Here is a 23,575-nt window from a genome sequence, read left to right as displayed (position 1 = left end):
AGGGTTGAGTTGGGTGAAGAAGATCTGAGTTTGAAGCCCACCTCTCATTGGTTAGCTGTATGACTATATCATGTCTTTAATATCTCTGAGTTTCAATTTCCTTATCTGTTAAGTTGGCACAATAATACCTACAGTATTTTGAGGCTCAAATAAAATAGTCAACTAACAATTTATTAAGTACCTGTCATTTACCAGGAACTATAATAAGTCTTGGGAATATAAAGAAGGACAAAAGAAAGTCCCTGATGTCAATGAGTTCACAGTCTAATGGAAGAGACAACATGCAAACTATGTACAAATAAGATACAGACAGAATAAATTGGGGGTAGCAAAGTGCTAAGATTAAGGAAAACTGGGCAAGGGCTCTTATAGAAGGTAAAACTTTAGCTGAGACTTATAGGAAGCGGCAGAAGCTAGGAGGAAGAAAATTCCTGGGCTGAGGAACAGCCAATGAAAATGCCAAGAGCTAGGAAATGGAGTGTCGTATGTGAAGTATAGCAAGAAGGCCAGTGCATCTGGATCACAGAGTTTATGGAGAGGAGTAAGATAAAAGATGACTGGAAAGGTGGCAAAAGGCCAAGTTATAAAGGGCTATAAAAACCAGATGATTTAATCTTTGATCCCAGAGGTGATAGGGAGCCACTGGATTTTATTGCATAGTAGGAGTGATACAGTCAGATATGCATAATTGACTGCTGAATGGGAAGGATGGACTAAAGTGGGGAGAGATTTGAGGTAGGGAGCTAAACTGGCATGCTATTATAATAGTTCAGGTGTGAGGTGATGAGGCCTTGTGCCAAGATCATAGCAGTGTCATAGGAGAGAAAGGGGCCTTATACTAGAGATGTTTCATAGGACTTGATATCTGATTGCATACAGGGTAAATCTTTACCATATAGATATCATAGTTGTTGTTTAGTTTTGTCCAACTCTTTGTGACCCCATTTGAGGTTTTTCTGGCAAAGAAACTGGAGAGGTTTGCCATTTCCTTCTCCAGCTCATTTTACAGATGAGGCAAACAAGGTTAAGTGACTTGTTGAGGGTCACACATGTAGTAAGTGTCTAAGGTCACCTTTGAACTCAGGTCTTCCTGACTCCAGGCCCTGTGCTCTATCCACTATAGCTGCCCATATAGATGTCATCTATGATTATTATTGGGATCACACTTTGAGATACTGATTTGAAATATGTACCAGGGAAGATTGCAATTCTAAAGTGCTATTTTTGGTTCCATCTACCAAAATGCTAATTTTCTGGCACTGCCACCATTTGTATATGTAAACTAAAAGAATCGTGCTTCTTTGTTCTTTTATAGCCAAGGAAAATTATGTTCCCATGACTTCAGACAGTTGTTATGCCTTTTTCTGACTTCTGCCACTTATATATTAGGCTCCTGCAGATCATTACCAATATCAACATCTGGCGCTGCTTGCTTTCCTGTCAAATGAAGTGCTTCAATTTCCTCTATTTCTTCAGTAACAGGAAATACCATTTGTGCTTTGGTGGAATTTAGGATTAAACATTTCTAAAAGCAACTGTTGTTTTTATAAGACATCTTGAAGTGATGATTTATTTTGTGTGCTCTTTTGCCTGTAAATTCTTCTCTCCATCTGAACTGAACCAAAACCCCCCTGCCTTCACATCCTGCTATTAGATTGCTCTACCTTTCTTTCTTCCATCCATTCCTATTTCTTGAGTACCTAATGCATATAAGGCATCCTACTGGGTGAAAAATCGTCTCTAGAACCCAAATGCCAATGGCTTCTGGTTACTGTTCATCTGGGGCAGGAGGTATTGTCAAGTATACAGGAGGCTCAGCCAGCCCCTCACTCACATCATATTATCACTACTTCTTTCCCTAATAGTTACGCTCTACCTGTTAAGAATGACTCTTGCCCATGTAAGAATTTCATAAATGTTTGTTGATTTGAATTGACTATCTTTCTATATGAAGGCAAATGTCCAAAAATAATGATTAGGGGACAGACAGTATAATGTAGTGGAAAGAGTATGGGATCCAGGGTAATAGGAATTAGATTTAAATCCTGACTCTGCAACTTACTTAAACTTCTCTGGGCCTCAGTTTCTTCATCTATAAAATAGTTCAACCAATGAGTTAATAAACATTTATTAAATGACTACTGTGTACCAGCACAAGGCTAAGTATTGAGGATACAAAAAGAGGCAAAAGGCAGTCACTGCCCTCAAAAAGCTCACAGTCTAATGAGGGAGACAAGAAACAAACACATATATTCAAAGCAAACCATATATAGGATAAATAGGAAATAATTAACAGAAGGTAGACACTAGAATTAAGAGAGGCTGGAGAAAACTTTCTGTAGAAGGTAGGATTTCAGTTGGGACTTAAAGGGAAGCCAGGAGGCAGAGATGAAGAGGGAGACCATTCCACTTGGCAGACAGCCAGAGGAAAATGCCTGGAGCTGAGAGATGGATTGCCTAGTTCTTACAACAGTCAAGAGATCAGTGTGTCAATGTATCTAGAGTATGTGGTGAGGAATAAAGTGTAAAAGACTGCAAAGGTAGGTGAAGGTTAGGTTATAAAGGGAATTGAACATGAAACAGAGCATGTTGTAGTTGTTCCTGGAAGTAATAGGGAACCATTGGAGTTTATTGTGTGGAGGGGGTAGGAGGTGATATGATCAGATCTGCATTTTAGGAATTCTCTTTAGGGGCCGAATGGATGGATTTGGAGTGGAGAGAGACTTGAGGCAGGCAGACCTACCCAGCAGGCTATTGGAATAGTCCAAGCATGACATGATGACAGCCTATACCTTAGTGGTAGCAGCATCAAAGGAAAGAAGGGTATTTATTTGAGAGATGTTACAAAAGTAAAATTGACAGGCCTTAGCAACAGATTGGATATGGGGGGGAGGGGTGAAAGATATTGAGAAATCCAGGATGACTCCCAAATTGCAAGCCTGAGGAACTGGGAAGATGGTATTGCACTTTACAGCAATAGGGAAAGTATGTGTGGTGAGGGGAGTTGGGTTTAGGGGAAAAGATGATGGATTTCATTTTGGACATATTAAGTCTAACATGTCTACTGGCCATCCAGTTCTAGGTGTCTGAAAGGCAGTTGGAGATGCAAGATTGGAGGATAGTAGCAAAGGTAGATTTGAGAATCATCCACATCAGGATGGTGATTAAATCCATTGGAGTTGATGAGATGACCAAGTAAAATGGTATAGAGGGAGAAGAGAAGAGGACCTCAGACAGAAGCCAGTTAGAGGGCATGATATGAATGAGATCCAACAAAGGCAACTGAGGAGTGGTCAAATAGGTGGAAGGAGAACCAGGGGAGAGGAGTGTCCTGAAAACCTAATGAGAAGAGAGTGTTTATAGGGAGAGGACACTCAAAGGCTACAAGAAGTCAAGGAGAAAGGATTAAGAAAAGGTCACTGGATTTGACCTTTCCGCTCTCTTCTACCTCTAAATATATGATTCGATCTCTCTCTCTCTAATCTTTGGGAGGTTGCTTCCAACAAAGAACTGGCTACTATTAATATGTAGAAAACTCTTCCTTCTTAGAAGTGCACAGTAGTGATGGATATCACAGATACTATTTCCACTTATATAGTTACTAATATTCTAGTTACTAAATGAGATACTTTATGTAAAGCAGGTGTTCTGTAAAACTTGGATTCAGTCAAAGTCTGCACTTAAGGATCTAGATGACCACATGTGGCATCTAGTTCCCCACCCTTGAAAAGCATTCTTAAGTTGAATATACCAATTATTGATATTATTATTACCATTAATACCACCAGTATAGTGAGAAGACAATGCTCACTGCTGAATACAACCATAGAAATCCTGTTTCCCATTCTTTAATCCACCAATAAGCATTCATCAGGCATGTGTCAGGCTAGGGATACAAGTAGAAAGAATAAAACAATTTCCTACTCTCAAGGAGCTAACACTCTCACGGAGGAGGTTATACCAAGAAATCCCCTACTCTTCACATAGAAGGCAGTATTTTTTTCATAGAGTAATAGGATTTAGAACTGGAAGGGACCTTAGACATTGTCAAATCCTCTTGTCCTTAGCCCACTCTGTCTCTAACATCAGGGAACATTTTCTGAACAGCAGGTAATAAAAACAGCAGCTCTAGACGATCATGACGAGGAAAATCCCTATCTACAGGCATACCTCATTTTATTGTGCTTCGCTTTATTGTACTTTGCAGATATTGAGTTTGTTTTGTTTTGTTTTTTTACAAATTGAAGGTTTGTGGCAACCCTGCATGGAGCAAGTCTATTGGCACCATTTTTCCAGCATGTGCTCACATCATATCTCTGTTACATTTTAGTAATTCTCACAAAATTTCAAACTTTTTCATCATTATTATATCTTATGGTGATCAATGATCAGTGATCTTTGATATTAAATTGTTTTGGGCTGCCCACACAAGATAGCAAACTTAATTGCTAAATGCTGTGTGTGTGTTCTTACTGCTCCACAGACCAGTTATTCCTCATCTCTTTCCCTCTCCTGGGGCTGCCCTACTCCCTGAGACAAAACAATATTGAAATTAAGCCAGTTAATAACCCTACAATGGCCTCTAAGTGTTCAAGTAAAAAGAATAGTCAATGGATGTGGCAAACTTCATTGCTGTCTTATTTTATGAAATTGCCACAGCCATCCCAACCTTTAGCAACCATCACCCCAATCAGTCAGAAGCCATCAACATTGAGGCAAGACCCTCCACCAGCAAAAAGATTACAACTTGCTGAAGGCTCAGATGATGGTTAGCATGTTTAAGCAATAAAATATTTTTAAAATTAAGGTATACACATTTTTTAGATGTAATACTATTGCACACTTAATAGTCTACAGTATAATATAAACATAACTTTTATATGGACTAGGAAACCAAAAAAATTCATGTGACTGGCTTTATTGCAATATTCACTATCGTGGTGGTCTGAAACCAAACCTACAATATCTCTGAGGAATGCCTATACTTTGGGGAGGCATAGAGGAGTAGAGATGGAAGAAAGAACTGAGTGAGGAATGTAGGAAAGCCACCACTGTCTTTATTGCTAAAGATCATTGGCCCAAAAGTATGGCATGTTACTGTAAGAATAGTGTCAATCATACTAATGCTTAGAATGAGCTATGGTGGTGAAGAAAACTTTGGACAACACAAAGGGGTTTTTGGCTATATTGGGAAAAGAGGAGATTCAAAGAATGGATAGAGCCATTGCTCAGGATAGATAGGATGATGATAATGAATAATAGATAATTGAATTCAATAAACATTTATTAAGCACCAACTATGTGCCAGCTATGGGCAGATAGGTGGTACGGTGGATAGGGCACTGGACTTGGAGTCAGGAAGATCTGAGTTCAAATTCACCTCAAACACTAGCTGTGTGATCCTGGTTATATCACTTAACCCCTGTTTGCCTCAGTTCCTCATCTGTAAAATGGGGACACACCGAAGAAGGAAATGGCAAATAACTCCAGTATCTTTGCCAAGAAAACCCCATGGAAAAAAGTCCATGAGGTCACATGGACATGACTCAACAAAAATAACAACATGTGCAGGTCCTGTGTTAAGTAATGGGGATACAAATAAAATAAAGACATTTCCTGCCCTCAGGGACCTTACCATTTATCAGGAGAACACAACACACAAAAGAAAGCTGAAAAGGGGAAAGAGGGCATGTTGTTATATGGTATCAAAACCCAGCAGAGATACAGATAGAGAGTGGAAAGTTACCTAGAAAGGTGAGATCCCAGCCCTCTGTGAAAGGAAGGTTCTGGAAGGAGCTTTATGTTCTACTCCCACTCCCACCCCCGGAGGAACTGAGAAGCTGTAGGATATCAAAAACTGAGTCAATCAGCACAATGAGATTTCAGGTGATCAGCTTATCCCGAGTGAGACATAATGTTCCATGGATAAATAAACAGATAAAACTTAGAGTGACTCCATTTATTTGCAACTTTTTTTCCCTCAAATAAAATTACTTTTGGAATGGAAAGTATAGAACAAAATGGCTAATAGCAGTGTTACTATTCAAGATAAATAAGGAGAAGCATAGCACCAGCTCTCCTTTACAAGCTCAAGTCGTTGGTTCAGATGAACCCACCCTAGGATACTGAAAGACCTTGAAGATATGCTGGCTGAGCCACTTTCAATTATCTTTGAAAAAGCATATAGAATGAAAGAAGTACTGCAGAACTAAAGGGAGGCAGATACTCTACATAAATAAAAGAATGAAGTTTCCAAAATATAGGTTGGTGTGCTTCTTTGATTCCTAGCAAAACTCCAGAATGAATTATTAATGAGCTAGTTAGTGAATATCTAGGAAAGGAAGTATTAATCACAAAGAGCAATGTGATTTCATTAAAAATAAGTCATTGAAAGCTTGCAGGTCCCCTGCCTGAGCAGTCCTGAGATCCTGGAATAAAATAATACTCACTATCCCAAGAAAGCAGTTAGAAGACCAACCCAGACATTCCCTGCAGACGTGTGCAGAATCCAACCCTAACCTAAAGCTTGAAAGCAGCAAGTAACTTGGAAGAATGAGCAAACCAAAAAAGAACACCATAAAAAAGCTATTACGATGACAGGGATATTCAAGACAAACCCAGAAGAATAGAATGATTCCCAAAACAGCCATAAGCAAAGCCTTAAAGAAAAACATAGTTTGGGTACAAGTTCAAGTACAATTCCTGAAACAAAGCAAGAGGTTAGGTTGCTTTTTTTTTCCGTTGAAAAGTTTTTTTTATGAATGAAATAAGAGTGCTAGAAGGGGGGGAAATGGAAAAGAACTGAGAGTTACGGAAGAAAGAATTGGAAAGGGAATTAACATTTTCAACCAAAAGTTTCAAAACCTTGCACAAGCAATAAATTTTCTGAAAAATAGAATAGACCAAAGAAAAGAGAATGACAAGAAATATTAAAACAAAGTCAAAAGACTTAAAAATAGAAGAAGATGTAAAGTATTTCATAGCAAATCAACCAACCTGGAAAACAGATTTAGAAAAGTTATTCAAGAATCTATACAGGGGCAGCTAGGTGGTGCAGTGGCTAGAGCACTGGCTCTGGAGTCAAGAGGACCTGAGTTCAAATCCGACCTTAGACACATAACACTTACTAGCTGTGTGACTCCAGGTAAATCACTTAACTTCAATCGTCTTGCAAAAAAAAAAAAAAAAAAAGAATCCCTGTACTAAGGCATAACCAAACAAAAGAGCCTAGATATCCTGAGAAAGAACTGCCCAAATCTTTTTAGAATCAGAAGACAAAGTGGCAATAGAAAGAATCCACCAGATATCTCCTGAAAGAAACTAAAATGAAGGGGCAGCTAGGTGGCGCAGTGCATAGAGCACCGGACCTGAAGTCAGGAGGACCTGAGTTCAAATCCAGCCTCAGACCAAACACTTGACACTTACTAGCTGTGTGACCTTGGGCAAGTCACTTAACCCCGATTGCCCCCCCCACACACACACACACAAAGAAAGAAACTGCCAAATTCCCGGGTTTCCAGGACAAAGAAAAAAAATACTTAAAGCCTCTCAAAACAAAGAATTCAAGTACCAAGCAACCAAAATTAGGATGATGCAATATTTAGTAGTGACCATCATAAAAGAGTGAAAAGTTTTGAATTCAGTTGGATATAGGCTTATTCAAATAGAGCAACTTACCTGGAAAAACCGAATATAATCATACAGGGGGGAAAACAGACCTTTAATGAAATAGAAAAAATTTTAAACCTTTTTGATGAAAAGACCAGAGATGCGTAGAAAATTTGAAATTCAAAAACAAATCAAAAAAAATAAAAAAGGAAAATATGAAATCATAAGGAGCTAAACAAAAGTAAACTGTTTATTTCCTAATACGAGGGAGATGATTAATATGTCCCCTCTGAACGGTATCATCATCAGAGGTCATAAGAGTCTAATTAGACAGAAGGCTTGGAAGTGGTTCTGTTATATCTTGATAACCTTAAGAATAGAAAAGGAAGGGAAGAGGAGAGTGAGAAGGAGAGAGGAAGGATGGAGAAAATTATTTCATATAGTGAGGGTGCTTACAAACAAGGAAGGAGTGAGTGGAGATGGTGGCCCTTGAACTTTATTTTCATCTGTCCTGGTCAAAGGAAGGAAGAATACACACAGATTTAGGTCCAGAAATATACTTCACTAATCAAGAAAAAAGGAGAGAGGAGACAAAGGAAGGGGTAGGATAGATTAACAGAGGGTTTACTCCTAAGCAAAACAAACTAAGAATACATAAAAATATTTAGAGCAATATTTAGGTGGCAAGGAATTAAAAATGGAGAGGGTCCCCATTACTTGGGAAATGACTGAAGAAGTTGTGGTATATAAATGTGATGAAATATTATTATGCTATAAAAATGATGAAGGAGACAATTTCAGAGAAATCTGAGATGACTTGTATTAACTGATACACAGTGAAGTGAGCAGAACCAGAAATTTATACAATGACAGTATTGTAAAGACAAACATCTTTGAAATATTTTGGAATTTTAATCAGTGTAATTCCAGATGACTCATGATGAATCATGCTACCCACCTCCTGATAGGACTTAGAGTGCAGATGGAGCCATACATACATATTTTTTTTTGGACAGGGCGAAATGTGGGAGTTTGTTTTCCTTGATTATATGTGTTTGTAATAAGCATTTTGCTTTTCTTTCTTACTTAATTAGAAAAAGGAGGTAGAAGGGAGATTTTTGCTGATCGAAAAAAAATTCATTAAAAAAAAAGCATGCCAGACTTCTAAAAACTGGATTAAAGACTGACAGATCTTATAACTCAGTTAAATGACATAGACTTTAATTTGATTCAGTTAAGTATGTGACTAAATCTCTTCTGTTATTTTTGTGAATAAAATAGGAAGATCTTGACTAGGTAATAGTATAGCCAAATAAATTATGGCACTGGTTGGATGGCTAGACCCAAGAAGTAGTCACTAATAGGGTGATACCACCTTGGGAGTAGTCTTATATGGAGTACCCCAGGAATGTGTGCTTGGCTATATGCCAAGATAATATTTTTATCAGTGACTTGGATAAATGCACAGATGGTATGCTTGTCAAATTTTAAGATGACACAGAGCTGGAAAGAATAGCCAAAACATAGGATGACATAGTCAGCATTGAAAAAAATCTGGACTCTAACTCTTTTGAAAAAGAACTTCTGTGTTCCCAGAATTATCTTACCCAAGATTCTATGATAGTTATTTTTGTTGTTGTTTTTTTTTGTTTTATTTTTTAAGAAAGTCGTCAGGACCTGGTATGCAGTGCAGAACCATAATTGTCTTAGGAGATTCCCCAGGCTTGGGAAGAACCTAAGAAGATCTCAGTCCTGGGGCCCCTCCCTTTCTCTGAAGGGAGAGGGTAGAGGGTAGACATCAGACAGGCCCTCCCAGACGCTCTCTTTAAGGAGGGGGCCCTGGGCAGTCACCTTGTCATTTCTCACCAGGCTAAAATGCTTCATCATGTTCTTGCATTGAGTACTCTCCCCTCCCTCTCCAACCTTTTTGGTTTTGTTGTCTTTCTTTGTATCCCAGTACTCAGCACAGTGCCTGGAACACAGTAGGCAGTTAATGTTTATTGGCCAGTGACTATTATTTATTGACTAATATGGGATTTAATAAAGGTTAATGCAAAGTCTCACGGGTCTTAAAAAAAAAAGTCTTACACGGTCTTAAAATAAATTCACTTCACAAGTCCAAGATGCGGTAGTTGTGTGGGTAACAATTTGTATGAAAGCAATTGTGGGGTTTCAGAGGACTGAAAGCTCAATAGAAGTGAACAGCATGATACGACAATTTAAAAAGCTAATGGTATCTACTAGGTCTGTATCCCAAAGTGAGTCAAAAAAAAAGAGAAAAGGACCTATTTGTACAAAAATATTTATAGCAGCTCTTTTTGTGGTGGCAAAGAATTGGAAATTGAGGGGATTCCCATTAATTGGAGAATGGCTGAACAAGTTGTGGCATACATCAGGATGATTTCAGAAAACCCTGGAAAGACTTACATGAACGGCTACAAAGTGAAGCGAGCAGAACCAGGACAACACTGTACAAAGTAACAGTAACATTGTGCCATGATCAACTGTGAATGAGTTGGCTGTTGTCGGCATTACAACGATCCAAGACAATTCCAAAGGACTCAACGCTGAAAAATGCTGTCCATCTCCAGAAAAAGAACTGACGGAGTCTGAATGCAGATTGAATCACAGCATTTTTCACTTTCTTTATTGTGTGTGTGTATGTATGAGTGTGTGTATTGGTCTGTGTTTTCTTTCACAACATGACTAACATGGAAATATGTTTTGCATGATTACACATCTATAACCTATATCAAATTGCTTGCTGTCTTAGGGAAGGAGAAAAGGAGGAAGGGAAGTATGGAGGGAGAGAATTTGGAACTCACAATTTAAAAAAATGAATGTTAAAAATTTTTTTTACTTATAATTGGGAAAGAAATAAAATATCATCAGAAAAAAAAAAAAAGAAAAAGAAAGAAGGAGAAAAGCTAAGGGTAGAGGGGCAAAGCTTCCAGGAACAAGAGGTGTAGTATTTCTGTGATTTGTCCTGATCTTGCATCTGCAACAGCTCTATATCTCTTGCCCAGCTCATAGTTTATATTTTATATTTATATATATACAGCTTATATTTTAAGAAGGCTATTGATAGCTAAAGAATGTCCAAAGGAGGGCATCTGGGATCATGAAAAGAACTTCGGTTCAGAGATTTGGAGCTGAAAGGGACTTTAGCTGCCATCTAGCCCAATCCCTTCATTTTACAGATTAGGTAACTGTGGTCCAAATTAGCAAGATACTATGCCCAAGGGCACACACATAGTAAGAAGCAGAGCCAGAGTGTGACTCTATCCCCAATCTAGTGAATCTACATTACCACTCTACCTCCCCTCATGCTATCTCAGGATTAGTCGACCGTAAAGAGAATATTTAATATTGAAGAAAGAAGACTATAGGTACATGACAGCTAACATCAAGTATTTGAAAGGCTGTGTTGTGCAGGAGGATTAATTTGTTCTGTTTGGTCCCAGAGGGCAGAAGCAGTGGGTGGAATTTTGCAAGAAAAACTCCCTAACAGTTAATAGCTCTCCAGAAACGAAACAGGAGTACTGGACTCCTCCTTCACAGAAGGTCTTCAGACAAAGGTTGAATGATCAGTTGTTATGGATGTTATGTTCAGGTATAGGTTGAACTGGATGACCTCTCAGGTCCCTTCAACCTCAGATTCTGCGATTCTCTGTCTGTTGGTGATCCAGAGATGTTAGCACTCACTAGCACTCTCACCCAAATCTCCTTTCTTCATCAGCTTCTTTACCTCAATCTCAGCACTTTTCTCACTCCCTGATCTTTTCCCATCTGCTGCTTAAGACTACAAATGGTGTTTGATTAACAGAGCATAGCATTTTCTCTGATTACCATTTAAAGGACAAATTTATATTAATGGTGTTATTGTGTGAAATAGCAAAACTAGAAGAATTAAAATTGAATTTAAGAAAAGCTCTCCCAACAGCTCTAGTAGAAATATCTCCCTCTTTCCTTTTTTTTAAACTTCATATTTCAAGAATCCACGATTTTACTGACTGGTCATTCCCTCCATTGATGCAAATTGCCACCCTTCACTGCTTTATTTGCTTTTCTTTTTGAGTTGTTAGGGGCACAAATATTAATCCTCTTTTGGCCAAGTTATTGATAAACTTCTCATCCCTGAGCTAGAATGACAGAGGGGTCAGTTTGGGGGCTCACAAAACTCCAGCATGCCCAGAAAAAACTCCAGAGTGTAGCTGGAATCAGGTTAAAAATGGTCTACACAGCCGTGTTAAACTCAACCAGTAACACATCCCTTTCAGTGGCATATTGACTTAGAAAATCACAATTTAACATTATGTTCTATTGTGTTTTTATTTATTTTGTTAAATGTTTCCCAATAACATTTTAATCTTGTTCCAGCTCTCAGAGAGGCAACTTGTTTGACATCTCTGTTCTATAAGAGATAAACCAGATACCATACCCTGTAGGATTTAACCCTTTCAACTCTGGAACTCCCACCTTGGTGACCACGCTGTCTTGATTGATGAGTGCTTCAGTACCAGCCAACCCCCAAACATAATTCACTTGCACCCTAGAGATATTCTTGCCTCCCAGCATATACTCATTTCCTTTCATCTTTGCTTTCCAGTTTTCAAACTATAATCAAATCAATATTGTCACTGCCTATGGTTTCATTCACCATGCTGGCAAATTTTCAAACCAAGCTACTCATTCAAAGTGGTTTCCCTATTAGAATGCAAACTCAGTGAAGGCAAGGACTTTCTTGTTTTTGCATTTCTCTACCCAGTGCTTAACACAATGGTCAGCACACAGTGAGTTTTGGGTACTATTTCACTCTTCCATGCAGGCATCCATTTGTTGTTGGACCTATTCTCAAAACCTTCTAAAGCTTGGAGTCTACTGGTGTTTTTAAAAACCTAGGATCACCTTCATGCCAAGAAAAAATACTGATGTATGGTTTTCATGAAAGAGTCCTTTTACAATGGCTATGGAGGAGATCTTATTCTGAACATTCCTATCTTGAATGATGTCAGGATGTGTGGGGTTAATAAGACAATGGACAAGGGCAATTTTCATACTTTAATCTGCAGTACAAAGGTACCACCTCTTTCTACTTTTACAGCCTATCTATCCAGCTCCCATAATTTTTTTCTCTCGGTTGAAAGCTCCTAAACTGTCAGGTTCTTAAGCCCTGATTTTTCATTTCAGTGCACTATGTGGTCACAGGACATTAGGAAGCTTTACCTTGATCTCTCTGAAATGCCTTCTCTACATGCCGTCCTCTCAAGGGAACACTAACGACTGAGTCTTGTCAGAGAAGGAAAGTGCTCCTTCCTGCCCTTTTAAAAACTAGAGCCAAGCATGCTTTATACTAAAAACAACAGCAGATTTCAAGTTATAAATTTTAACTTTAAATAGCATCTTGATATATCCTTATTGCCAGATACCAACTAGGAAATCCCGGAAAGGATTATGAAACAAAAGTTAGAAGCCTATGAGGTTAGGGATAGGGATGGGCCCTGTGATTTCATTAGTATGGAGAGCTCCAAAGTGAAGAAATTTCCTCCACTATTGTAGGTCAGCACCTTCCCTCCAACTTATAGTCTTAGAGAATTATTGAGAGTTTAAGTGACTTGCCAGAATCACACAGACATTAGAGCAGACTGCCTTGGGTAGGTGAAACATTTACAATATTCTAGTTTTTTTAAAATCCATATGAGTTTATTACCTTCTGATGATTATATTTTGGTACTGATAGATTTAATTCTCAATATAGGCAATTTAATTCTCAATAGGGCAGCTATATGGTGCAGTGGGTAGAGTTCAGGGCCTTAAGTCAGGAAGACCTGAGTTCAAATGTGACCTTAGATGAGACACTTACTAGCTATGTGACCCTGGGCAAGTCACTTAACCCTGTTTGCCTCAGTTTCCTCACCTATAAAATGAACTGGAGAAGAAAATGGCAAACCACTCCAGTATATTTGCCAAGAAAACACTCAGTGGAGTCACAAAGAATCAGATACAACTGACACAACTGAACAATAAATAAACTGGCAGTTCCCAACTTAGAAATATTCAACCTAAGAATAAAGAAAGGATGCTGCCAGAAGTCTTGCCCTGTTACAAGTGTTTTATTTTTTTTTAGCTGCTGACACGGGAGTCCAAATCTAGCCGCACCCTCATTATCTACCAAGGCTGCTCTCACCAAAGGTGCTGCCACCAGAGCCCCTCTTCACCTGACTCAAATTAATTTATCTACTTCCCTGACCCTGGAAGCCTCTTCCAACACTACCTTGGGAGCCAGAGCCAATATTCAGAGGGGTTCAGGGGACTCAAGGTTGAGGAATAAAAAGGGTTTGATATTGAGAGATTAGGTTTAAAGTTTTTGTAGGCTAGTCTGGGAACCTAACCATCACTTATAACCCTGTTTCTATGGGAAACTACATTCCAATCAACCACTTTACTAGAACACAACCCATTCATAAGTTGTGGACTGTCTGTATTATTATGAGAGGAATTGTGTTTTCTGCCTATTTCAAAGAATTCTCTCCTAGAAATTAAAGATCAAATTTGTTGCATAGCTTTCACTCTGGGCTTACATGAAAAGTGAACTTGAATAAATTTTCCCCAAGAAACAAGTTGAAACTATAATTTTAAATATTTTTATTTGTGAATTTACTTTCCACAGCTTCTCCTCCCAACTCTGCTTTTGGATCTCTGCATATATTAGCTGCTTACCCACAGTAGAAAATAGGCATAGAACTCATAGATTTTCAGATGAAAGAAGCTTTCTAAGTGAAAAGCCTGCACATATTATAACTTACAATTCCAAAGAAAGAAACACTGGGCCAAATACTTTTAAATTTAGTGATAATTCTACAATTCTCTGCTGAAATAAAGTTTAATATAATCCATACTTTAATTGATCTTTTTTTGAGTAGGCAGGGAATAGCTTAAAATGGAGACCTCAGCACATGGGGGATTGAAGACATCACAAACAAGAGCTTTAAAGAACTTGAATATGAGTAGAATCTCAACCCAGGAAATAAGTCTGCTTTGCTGACCTATAAGGAATATAGGCCTTAGAAAAAACTGTGGATATTATCCCTGCCTTTTGCCAGGGTAAGCTTATAATAATAATAATAATAATAATAATAACAGCTTTCATTATAAATCACTTTTACATACATTAGATACAATAGCACTGTAAGGCTGAAAGTGCAAGTCTTAATACCCGAATTTCGCAGATGATGAAACTGAAGATCAGAGAGGTCATGGGAACATACATAGACTTTAGAGCTGGAAAGGCCCTTTGAGGTCATTGAGTCCAACTACCTCATTTTACAGATCAGGAAAGTGATTCTCACAGAAGTTAAATTACTTGCTCAAGGGTACGTAGGCAGAAGACCTAGAATTTGAACCTGAGTCCTCAGGAACCAAATTCAAAACACATTCTAATTTACAATGCTGGCTCTTATATGCTAGGATTCACTTGAAGGTCACATAGTTAGCCAGGAGGTAGTCAGGAGTTCTAAATGAAGAATTAGAAAAGACTTTAGTGATGCCCAAATGACTCATTCGAGGCAGCTAGGTGGTACAGTGGATAGAGTACTGGGCCTGGGATCAGGAAGACTCATTTTCCTGAGTTCAAATCTGGCCTCAGACACTTACTAGCTGTGTGTCCCTGGGCAAATAACTTAACCCTGTTTGCCTCAGTTTCCTCATCTGTAAGATGAGCTGGAGAAAGAAATGGCAAACCACATTAGTATTTTGTATTAGTATTTTTGTCAAGAAAACCCCACATAGGGTCACAGAGAGTCGAACATGACAACAACAACAACAACAATAAAATGCCTCATTTTACAAATGAAGAAACTGAGACCCAAAGGTGTTAGGTGACTTTCCCAGAGAAGAGAGGTAGCCAAGATTGGGACTATTATAACATGAGTAGCAATTTTTAGAGCCATCCCTTTTCTGAATGTGATCACATTTCAAACCAACCTATAATGTATTTTGTGAGTTTAGTGTCCATGATATTGGCTTAAAATACAATTACGCTGGGCTGCCATAATTATGTTTTATATAATTTGAGCCTGGTACTCCTGAATTTTAGTATTCAATTTAATTTAATTCAACCAACATTTGTTAAACGCAATTATTTTAATGGCACTATGTTAGGTGCTGGGAACCATAAGAGGTGAAACTGTGGTGCAGAGGAAAGAGATCTACTTGGTATCAAGAGGTTTTAAGTTTAAATCCCAGTTCTTCCATTTACTTTTCTATTGGTATGTCCTTGGGCAAGTCACTTGACCGCAGTTTCCTCGTCTATAAAATGAGAGGGTTGGTCTAGGAGGTTCTAAATTCTCTTCCTGCCCTACCTTCCAGGAGTTTACACTCTACTATGGGAGGAGATACTGTGTAAACACCTACCTTCTACTGTGAATAGGTAAAAGGAGACTCTGAGATCCATAAAACATTTTCACTTGGGACTATACGGGAAGACTTCATGGAGGGGGTTTTACCAGCAGGTTAAATGAGATCTTGGACGTCTCTCATAGGTTTTGAAGAAGTAAATGTTCTGTAAACCTTAAAACACTATGTAAACGTGAGTTAATCTATTCAGTATCAGTCGTTTCTATATTATTTCTGCTAGATAATGGGCTTCAAAGGTCTTTTTTGGTCTAGCCTGGGAACCTAGCCACCACTTTAAGCGTATTTTCCTGGGAAAATGTAAACAAAAGAACTTCGGGACACAGCCTCGGGTCGGAGGCTTCTCCCCCAGGCCGAGCAGAGGGCTCAGCATTTCCAGCGCACCCCGCCCTCCAGCCTCCTCTGCCTCCCTCCCTCCCTCCCTCCCGCACTCGGTGACGTGCCGCAATGGCCTCTATCACACAGGCTCCGGGGGAACATGCGCACTGCCGCCACTTGTTTCTCAGCTAGCCCGAGCTCGCCGCCGCTCTTGTCAGTCTCCGCTGTGCGGGTCAGCGAGCGGACTGCCTGGGCTGCAGTGCCCCCTCGGGAATGTGACTAACCCGCGCCTGGGAGGCTTGGTGGCTTGGCCGTGCGTCTTCCACGCCTCTACCTTTCCTCTTCTCCCTTTCCTTTAGAAAAAAAGAAAGCAAGAAAGAAAAGAAAACCCAGCAAGTTCCATCAGACTGGAGACACACTCCAGAGGCTCGCACCACCGTGCAGCTTCTTTGCAGGCGACGGCGGCGGCACCAGTAGGAGTCGCCGGGAGCTGCTCGGGGTCGCGTGGCGGTCCGGAGGAGCCCCGCAGCCCTAGCCGCTGCTTGCTGCCCCACTGTAGGCTGTGGCTCCGGAACCCGTGCCCCGATCCGAGGCTGCGGACCGCGCCAGCCGCTTTCTTCCACCATCTACACTGCAACCACTGTCTCCTCCTGCGCTCCTGCTCCAGCTTCTGCTCCGACACAGCCGGGCTGGGCTGGAGCCAGGCTCCGCAATCCCAGCTGCCACCCTAGAGCCTAGGCTGGGGCCGCTGCTGCAGCCAAAGGCGTCTGGATCCCAGTAAGTTGAATACAGTTTTTCTGAAGTTGAATAAGGGGGCGGGGGACAGGGGGAGGAGAAACTGAGAGGCAGTGCTGGTTTTGCGTGTGTTTGTTTTTGTGGGGTAGGGGGGAGGGCGGAGGGAATCGTTCTGGGTGCTTAGAAGAATTGGCTTATGGCCCCCCTCTTTCTCTCCGGCAGTGTTTCTGGGTTAACAGCAGCTTGGGGCTGAGGGGTGGAAAGCGAGCCCCTACCTTCAGGCTGCACATAGAAAGGGGGAAGGGTGTCGGGTGACTGGTTGGGGTGGGTGGGTTACTTACTGGGTGACAACCCTTGAATCCCTGACGAAGGCACCAGTTGGAAGCGTGCTCCAAGAGGACAGGTGCTCTGATGGTATTTTGCCTCTTGCTAACCGCACATTACAAACATCTTGAGTATGTGGGTTTGTGTGTGTGTGTGTTTGTCCTAGGCTGATGTTGTGTCTCATGTTAAGTCTGCACTGGAGTTGATTATGCGGGTTTCGGTCAGGCTGGGACTGCAATGGACCCGTGTCTTTTGCGTGAAGGGAGCCAAGAGGAAAAGCTGTTTTTTCCAGGTCACTGGTCTGCATACTCTCTCTCAGCGCTCAGTACTGAGGGCCAGAGGTTGTTAGCGTTTCCAGCATCGAAAACAGATCCCTTTAGGGGGAAAATAGAGATCTACATGCAAATCCAACACTTCACGTTGGAGGTGGTATGGGAAGAAATATTAAAAGAAGCAACTTTGGACACATGTTTTTATGTAACTTTAGGAATGCTGGGGAAATTGACAAAGGGCAAGGATTCAAATTAAGAGGACTCAATGACTTTACCTAGCTGTCATTTTTAATGTAAGGAAAACAGTGAAGTCTCTCTCTGAGCGCGTGCAATAACTCCCTTTCTCACTGCAGTGGCTGCAGCTTTGGGGCTCCCTTCTGTTTGGTTAACATCCAGCTTCATCAGTATTTAATGCAAATGCTGACATACTATAGGAGCCTGCAGTTTGAATCATAGTGCACTTTTCAAATTGAAAAGCCTTCTCTTAATATAATAGCACAGAAGGAAGAGCTGAGTCTATTTTCAAAGCATCGCCAGGAATCAGATGCATAAATCACTTTTGAAAATCGGATAGATACACTGTGTACCCGCCTTCCAAGACTTTTCCTTATGTTTTTTTACAAAAAGTGGAAAACATGCTTGCCACACAGTTGTTGAGCCTGAAAGTTAAGTGTACTGATGGGCCTAATTAACTTAATAAACAGAGAGAATGATTTATAGGTAGCTGAACTCTACTACTTTGAAGGATAGAACTCTTTAACCTTTCTTTCTCATGTGTCCCCCAGAGGATTCCTTTTAAACATAGCAATATATCATTATTGGTGTTTAATTCTTGAATTGATTAAATTTATAAGAGAAGTAGATTTTGAAATTCAGCATTACTGTGAGGCTATTAGACGGTGATTGTTGAAAAAGATTAAAGAAACCGTTTTAGGTTGTATCTGATTTAGAAGCCATTGAAAACACTATGCAGAATTGATCTCATTTCAATGTCAGAATATTTTTCTTAATTTGGACTTAAGATAAAAGGAATTAATTCCATTATAAGCCTATGCACGTGCTAACACACATGACTAAACATTCAAATGAGAAAAAGTACATTTTATTTAAGATATTTTGGTTACACAAAACTCTTGTTCTGAGTTCTGTGTATGCATGTTGTTTAATGGAGTAGATTTTTTTTTTACACCTTAAGGCAAATTATTAATTTTTAATTTTTTTCATAGTTTATTTTTAAAAGTGCTATGGTTAGACCCCAGCAACTTATTTGAAAATATCTTGGTCTCCCTCTTTTAAATATCTACATATTTTAATAGGATATTTTATTAGGATATTTAATAGGATATTTTAATATGTAGGATATTTAATATTACTGGATAGCAAAAACTTACAATTTATGATAGTATAATATATCCTCTTTCAATAAAAAAATTTTATGTGTATCACAGTTCTAGAAAATGTGTTTCTAAATGGGATATGTTATAGGTCTTTGACTGGTAGAGGTAGCAAGAATTGTTGAGCAAATTGTTATTTTTCCTATGTGAGCATAATACTACTGATGTTTTCCCTACCTTTGTAAATACAGCTGAAATGACTTGCTACAGATCCTAAGCCACAAAAATCCATCAAATTTACCCATTTAACTTTTTAAAAAAAATTTTTATATCCTAATGCATCATCTATTTTTTGTGTGTTGCATCACAGTGTAAATTAAGAAATATTTCTCCTTTACATAAAATAACCATTAGTTTGTTTGCATTCCAAAATCTCTTTAAGAATGTATAATTTTCTTGTTATATTTTGCTTAAAAGCCTCCATACTCTAGTAAACTTCATTAAGCAGTCTTCTAGAGATTGAAAATGGGTTGTATGTACACTGATTGTAATGTGTATCTTTTTAATATCTCTAGGACCCTGATATGCAGTTGGGTGGAACAGTGGATTGGGCACTGGGCATGGACTCAGGAAGTTGTTGTTTCAATTGTGTTTGGCTGTGCTGTGACCCTATTTGGGGTTTTCTTGGCAAAGATATTGGATTGGTTTGCTATTTCCTTCTCCAGCACATTTTTACAAATGAAGAACGGAGGCAAACCATTGAGGAAACTGAGGCAAACAGGGTTAAGTGACTTGCCCAGAGTCACACAGCTGGTAAGTGTCTGAGGCTAGATTTGAACTCCAGTCTTCTTGACTCCAGGGCCAGTGCTTTATCCACTGTCCTCATGGTATTCAAGAAAACCTGAGTTCAAATTCAACCTCAGACACTTATTAGCTGTGTTCCCCTGAGCAAGTCACTTAACCTCTGCCTGCCTCAGTTTCCTCAACTATACAATGGGAATAATAATGGCACCTACCTCATAGGGTTGTAAGGATCAGATAAGATATTTGTGAAGCGCTTGGCGTTATAAAAGCTTGTCTCTTCCTTCCACTGAGATATGAGGGACACAGGCAATTGAGTTCATACAAACTCAGCCTTTTCATTAACTAAGATATTCTATAAAATATAATCAAGGCATCCAAGGCCTATGTTTATCCCCATGTTCCTGGAAAAACATGGCCTCTACCTTCAAGGAGCTTACGATCTACTAGTTAAGGGGATAAAAGAAAAGTAAATGTTATCTGGGCAGCTGGGTGGCATAGTGGATATAGTGCTGCTGGGTCTGGAGGCAGAAAGAGTAATTTTCTGTCCCCCCCCTTCCCCACAATATTATTTTATTTTTTCCAATTACATGTAAAAATAGTTTTCATCATTAATAAGATTTTGAGTTTAAAATTTTTCCTCCCTTCCTCCTTCCCTCCCTCTCCAAGACAACAAGCAATCTAAAATAGGGTATACATGTACAATCATATTAAACATATTTCCACAGTGATCATGTTGTGAAAGAAGAATCAGAATGAGGAAAAACCATGAGAAAGAAAAAAAAAAGTGAAAATAGTATGCTTCGATCTGCATTTAGACTCCATAGCTCTTTCTCTGGATGTGGATAGCATTTTCCATCATGAGTCTTTTGGAATTGTCTTAGATCATTATATTGCTGAGAAAAGCTAAGTCTATCATAGTTGATCATCCTACAGTGTTTCTGTTACTGTGTACAATGTTCTCCTGTTTCTGCTCACTTCACTCAGCATCAGTTCATGTAAGTCGTTAAGGTTTTTATGAAATCCATCTGCTCATCATTTCTTGTAGCACAGTAGTATTCCATTACATTCATATACCACAACTTGTTTTAAGCCATTCCCCAATTGATGGGCATCACCTCAATTTCTAATTCTTTGGCACCACAAAAAGAGCTGCTATAAATATTTTTGTACATGTGGGTCATTTCCCCTTTTTTGGGATATCTTTGGGATATAGACCTAGCAATGGTATTACTGGGTCAAAGACCTAGTAGTGGTATTGCAGATCAAAGGGTATGCACAGTTTTATAGTCCTTTGGGCATAGTTCCAAATTGCTCTCCAGAATGGTTGGATCAGTTCACAACTCCACCAGCAATGCATTAGTGGTCCAATTTTCCCACATCTTCTCCAACATTTATCATTTTCCTTTTCTGTCATGTTGGCCAATCTGATAGGTATGAGGTGATATCTCAAGAGTTTTTTTTAATTTGCATTTCTCTAATCAATAGTGATTTAGAGCAATTTTTCATATGACTGTAGATAGCTTTAATTTCTTCATCTGAAAACTGCCTGTTCATATCCTTAGACCATTTATCAATTGGGAGAAAGACTCATTTTCCTGAGTTCAAATCTAGCTTCAGACACTAGTTGTGTGACCCTGGGCAAGTCACTTAATCCTGTTTGCCTCAGTTTCCTCTTCTGTAAAATGAGCTGGAGAAGGAAATGGCAAACTATTCCATTATTTCTGCCAAAACAACACCACCACCACAGATAGGGGTCAAAAACAGTTGGAAACGACTGAAAAAACTTGAACAACAACAAAATAAATGTCATATGCTCTGTTTTGAAAGTGTCTGACCTTTTGAAGGTAGGAGAGGTCGCCTTTAGTGGGTGGAAATCATCAAAGATTTTATGAAGGTAACATTTGACCTGGGCTTTAAGGACTGGCTAAGATTTTGTCAAGCAGAGGCGGGAAAGAGTGTCATGGGTGAAATGAATAGCTTAAATAAAGTGCAGAGATAAGAAAATATAAGGAGTATAATCTAACATGACTGAAGGATAGGATACATATAGGAGAGGACTAGGAAATAAATTATGCAATATAAGTTTGAAGGGCCTTGAATACTTGGCTAAGGAATTAAATGTTTTTATGAAAAAGAATGATCTAATCAGGCCTCTGCTTTAAGAAGAATAATATGGAAACAGTATAGTGGAGAGACCAGTGGAGATTGTTCCAGTAGTCCTGGAGAGATACAATGAGACAATTCCTAGAATGTTGTGACTGGATATGGGTAAGAGAGGTAAAAGTTGACGATTTTGAGTCTGAGTGACTGTGAGAATGGTGATGGTATTACCATAAACAAGAAAGTCAGGTGGAGAAGCCTCTTTGATGGGAGAAGTTAACGTCAGTTTGGGACATGTTTACCTTGAGGTGCTGAGATATCCAGATGATGGCCAACAGGCAATTGAAAATGAAGGACTAGGAGGGAACTTCACAGAGAGATGTGGGGAAACACAGATTTTGGGATTATTCATGCAGGAATGATAATTAAAGTCAACAGAATTGAGAATATGGAGAGAGAGGAAATTGTATGCAATTCAATATGCATTTAAGTGCCTACTATGTGCCAGGCACTGTAGTAGCTGTTGGAGATTCAGAAACATAAGCAAAACCATCCTTTTCCCCTTGGAGCTTACATTCTATTGAGAGGATATAATATATACACACACAGGTAAATATAAAATCTACAAAGTAGTTTTGGGGTGTGAAGGGATAAGAAGGACTAACTACTGGGGGTATCCACAAAGGTGCCCTGTGCGGAAGCAACACATGACAGAATGTCCATAAGTACATAGATGATTTATGGGACAGCTGGGTAGTGCAGTGGTTAGATAATGCACAGGGCCTGGAGTCAGGAAGATCTGAGTTCAAATTGGACCTAAGATACCTACTAGCTGTGTGACCCTGGGCAAGTCACTTAACCTCTCTGCCTCAGTTCCTCATCTGTAAAATGAGGACACACTGGAGAAGGAAATGGCAAACCATCGGAGAAGACTGCATGGACAAGTTCATGGAGTCATGTAGAATGACGTTGCACAACTGACCAGACAGCAATAGACTATATATAAAGAAAGTAAATGAGAAGTTTTGGAGGAAGGGAGAGCATTTAACAACTCAGGGAATCAAGAAAAGCTTCTGGTAGGCTCTGGAGCTGAGCTTTGAAGCCCTACCTGAGAAGGGAGAGAATTCTAGGAAAGGTGGCTAAGAACAGAGTCTTTGGGAATGCCTACATCTATGGTATAGAAGGAGGAAGAGAAGCCAGGGAAAGAAGGTAGATTTAATAAAAATCAAGGTAACATAGGGGCAGCGAGGTGGCACAGTGGATAGAGGACCAGCCCTGGAGTCAGGAAGACCTGAAGTCAAATGTGGCCTAAGATATTTACTGGCTGTGTGACTCTGGCCAAGTCACTTAACCTCAATTGCCTCCAAAAAGGAAAAAAATCAAGGCTATGTGGTGCCAGGGAAGCCTAAAGGAAAGAGTTCCAAGGAGGGAATGGTTCATCACAGTGTCACTGAGAGGGTAAGAAGGATGAAGACTTAGCAAAGGCCATTGGATTTAGGCCAACTTTAAGGCATCAGTTTCAGTCAAATGGTGGAGCAGAAGAAGCCAGAATGCAAGGGTTTAAAGTTTTAAGAAATTTGGTTAATGAAAGGAGGAAGAGTGATTGATAAATATAGATGGAAAAATAGCATTAAAGAAAATTTGTTTTTCCTGGTTACAAATTATTTA

General features: G+C 39.4%; 1 protein-coding gene and 1 pseudogene across 2 annotated transcripts in view; both read left to right on the top strand.

Moving 5' to 3' along the window:
* Window positions 1-16,873, top strand: part of LOC114054040 — a 44,724-nt pseudogene extending 27,851 nt beyond the window's left edge.
* LOC114053919 (phosphoprotein associated with glycosphingolipid-enriched microdomains 1-like) overlaps window positions 16,857-23,575 on the top strand; it is a 230,057-nt gene continuing 223,338 nt past the window's right edge. For both annotated transcript variants that reach the window (XM_027877054.1, XM_027877053.1), the window contains exon 1: window positions 16,857-17,115. The gene's annotated coding sequence lies outside the window, so the exon portion shown is untranslated. The remainder of the gene's footprint in view (window positions 17,116-23,575) is intronic.

Source organism: Vombatus ursinus, unplaced genomic scaffold (assembly GCF_900497805.2).
Source record: "Vombatus ursinus unplaced genomic scaffold, bare-nosed wombat genome assembly UNPS02014812.1, whole genome shotgun sequence".
In the NCBI taxonomy this organism is placed as follows: Eukaryota; Metazoa; Chordata; class Mammalia; order Diprotodontia; family Vombatidae; genus Vombatus; species Vombatus ursinus.
This window is presented reverse-complemented; position numbering and strand designations above follow the sequence as displayed.